The sequence below is a fragment of the Capricornis sumatraensis genome, chromosome 9 (assembly GCF_032405125.1).
Source record: "Capricornis sumatraensis isolate serow.1 chromosome 9, serow.2, whole genome shotgun sequence".
Classification (NCBI taxonomy): domain Eukaryota; kingdom Metazoa; phylum Chordata; class Mammalia; order Artiodactyla; family Bovidae; genus Capricornis; species Capricornis sumatraensis.
Genome location: NC_091077.1, coordinates 35,032,152 through 35,035,649, shown reverse-complemented (window position 1 = coordinate 35,035,649; position 3,498 = coordinate 35,032,152). Strand labels below are relative to the sequence as shown.

The 3,498-nt window shown below is 37.6% G+C and overlaps 1 pseudogene; it reads left to right on the top strand.

The window, feature by feature from the left end:
- Positions 1-1,629: 1,629 nt before the first annotated feature.
- Positions 1,630-3,048, top strand: LOC138086228 (large ribosomal subunit protein eL33 pseudogene; annotated as a pseudogene).
- Positions 3,049-3,498: the final 450 nt, after the last annotated feature.

Here is a 3,498-nt window from a genome sequence, read left to right as displayed (position 1 = left end):
TATTTACTAGTAATAAATCTACTTACTATTATAACATCTCTTTCCCATGCCAAATCACTGCGTGTCTCTTCAACAAAAGTACATACTCTAAAACAAATAAAAAACCAACAAGCCTGAAAAATAGACAATGCGGAGGGGAATGTATAAAACAGAAAATGACTAAAATAGGCGCCTTGCATAAAATATGTAACATAGATGCTTATTACCTGTATCTGTCTTAGAGCACTTTTGATATGTGTGTTCACAATCTCTTATTTCCTCAGTTTCCATCAACTGTAACATTAACTTAACATTTTTGAGGATCAAATACTAAATCATAATCCCTTTATTCTCCTGTATAAAAATGAGTTTGATTTTCTTATTTAGCAAATTTAAGATTGATGGTATTAAGTTCAAATGGTTCATCTGTACTTCCCATTTAATTAAATTTGCTGGGTTATTGAAATTCTTTATTGAATTAGTGACTAAAAGTTAAATAGCTTCTCTTGCATGTCACCTGTAAGTTGGTGATAGGGGCATGTTTACAGTGATAGCCCTTCATGGCCTGAATTGTTCCTATAAGCATTTTTTAGCTTGGGGGGAAAAAAAAGTAAAGGAAGCTTTATCTCAAAGAGTAGTAGTTTCCACTATACAATCTTACTACCTAAAATTTGACAGTGATCAGCATTCATGTTCTGATCCAATGCTGTACCATGCTATGATATTTTCAAAGGCATTTACATAACAAACGGTGCTACCAGCACCCGCAATGTAGCTGAGCAAACCTGAGATGAGTTGACACTTTCTGTGCACAGGCAAATATCTACATGGACATGAAACACGTCCTAAATTTCCATCCTCTTATTGTTCGTTATCTGGTTTCTTTTGTTATTAATCTAATAGAATGTCTCCATTTCAGAAACTATGCTCTAAAATAGACCTAAAAGGAGCTCATGTTATGTGCAAAGGACAGTGCTTTGTTTATGGACTGTTACCCATAGATACCCTTTATAGAAAGCCTCCTTTTTGACAGTTGTGATAAACAAAATTTCTAAAATGAACTCTTAAAAAAGTACTTTGCCCTAGTTCCCAGAAACTGTGGCACTAAGATATCATGCACATGTATATGTTGTGTTACATGACAAAAAGGACATTGTAGATGGAATTACGTCTCCTAGCCTGCTGACCTTAACATGGGGAGATTACCCTGGACTGTCTGATTAGCCCAATGTGATCACATGCATCCTTAAAAACAGAAGATGCGTTCTGGCTGGTGGCTAAAGAGCAAATAAAGGGGAAGTATAACAGATTCAAAGCAGGAGAAGGATTCAATGGAGGGGGCCACAAGGAAAGAAAGGCACAAAGAGTGGGCCCTGACTGATGGCCAGTAAGAAAATGAGGATCTCAGTCCCAAAGCAGCAAAAAAATCACCTGTTTCTGCCAACAATAAGAATGAGCTTAGAAAGGGATTTTCCCCCAGAGCTTCTAGGCAAGAGTCTAGCCATAGAAGAGAACCTAGAAGAAAGGGACAAATTCTTAGAAGGCTATAATCTCCCAAAACTAAACCAGGAAGAAATAGGAAATATGAACAACCAAATTATCAGTAATTAAACTGAATCAGTACTTTAAAAACTCCCAGCAAACAAAAGCATGGAACCAGATGGCTACACAGGTAAATTATATCAAGCATTTAGAGATGAGTTAACACGTACTCTTCTGTAACTATTCAAAAAACTGCAGAGGAAGGAATACTTTCAAACCCATTTTATGAGGCCAGCATCACCCTGATACCAAAACCAAAGATATCACACACAAAAAAGAAAATTACAGACCCGTATCACTAACAAACACAGAACAAAAATCTTCAACAAAATACTAGCAAATAGAGTTCTTCAATAATACATTAAAAGGATATACATCATGGTCAAGTGGGATTTATCCCTGTGATGCAAGGATTTTTCAGTATCTCCAAATCTATGAATGTGATACACCACATTAACAAGTATGAAGTTGTTAGAAAAATAAAACCCATAAAATCACATCAATAGATGCAGAAAAAAGCTTTTGATAACTTTCAACATCCACTCATGATAAAAGCTGTCATCAAAATTGGTATAGAGGGAACATGTATACTCAGTTACTTCAGTTGTGTCTGACTCTTTATGATCCTAGGCACTGTAGCCCACCAGGCTCCTCTGTCCATGGGGTTCTCCAGGCAGGAACACTGGGATGGATTGCCATTTCCTTCTCCAGGGGATCTTCCCAATCCAAGGATCAAACCCATAGAGGGAACATGTCCCAATATAATAACGGCCATTTATAACAAATCCACAGCTAACATCATACACAATGGTGAAAAGCTGAAAGTATTTCTTCTAAGACGAGAGGATGGAGAATCATGTCCAATGAGTGTGAAGAGGCAGAATGACCCAGGTGACTGTGGAAGTGGCCTGCTAGAGGTAGAGATAACAATGTAATCACTGGAGCTGTGCAGGCAGGTTTTCAGGGTTTCACTATCTGCATATATGACTAAGATTTTGTAGAATTTAACTTTTCAGGAGAGAAGTTCCTAAAGACTAGATCTTCAAAATCTGAAATTTTAAATGGATGTTATTGTTAAAAAATAATTATTCCTAGTTCAGAGCTTAAGTCAAAAATCCTCAAGATCATGACTCCCAGCCAGCCATGTTGGAGCCTGTGGAGGCCTGCTAGGAACAGGACTTCTAAACCCTACAAACAGTTCTGGAAGCCTGTGGTCCCAGGCCAGTTTTTTCTGGCTCTACTGAGGGTGTTTTGAACTAGAGGGAGCACACAGTTCTTCTTAAAATTAAAGGTGTTTATGCTTGAGATAAAACTGAAGTCTATGTAGGCAGGAGGTGTGATTATGTGCACAGAGCAAAGAACAACACAGTAATTCCTGTTGGAAAACCAAACAAAACCAGACTAGTCTGGGGAAATGTAACTTGCATTCATGGAAGCAGTGGTATGGCTCATGCCACACTCGGAAACAGTCTTCCCACTCAGTGCACTGGACACAGAATCCAAGTGATGCTATACCCTTCCAGGTAAACTTACTGAAAAGTAAATGAATAAAAATATGGACTTATTCTCTTGTTAAAGATAAAGAAGATCACCCCAAAATGCTTTTGTTTAAAGTGGTTATTTTCGTGAACTCAGCCTACATAAAATTGGACATATCCTAAGTCATGCCAGGGATTTTCCTTCCATCTCAATGATATCTAGAGACTTGGTTTAGTAGTATCTCCTTCTTTCACCCAATTTCACCTCCCCCCACCCAAAAAAAAATATTCCCTGTGCCAGAAGGATATACATTTAGCATCAACGAAATGACAACTGTTAGGTGCCAAGACATTTTATTAGGTACTGAAGATGATCAAAGATGAATAAGATAGGACACTCTTTTCTTAAGAAGATTCGAGAGAAGAAGTAGTACAGAAGACCCAAAGCAAGGAAACATTCAATTACTAAGTTGTCAAAGATCTTGAGAAGATGCCTAGA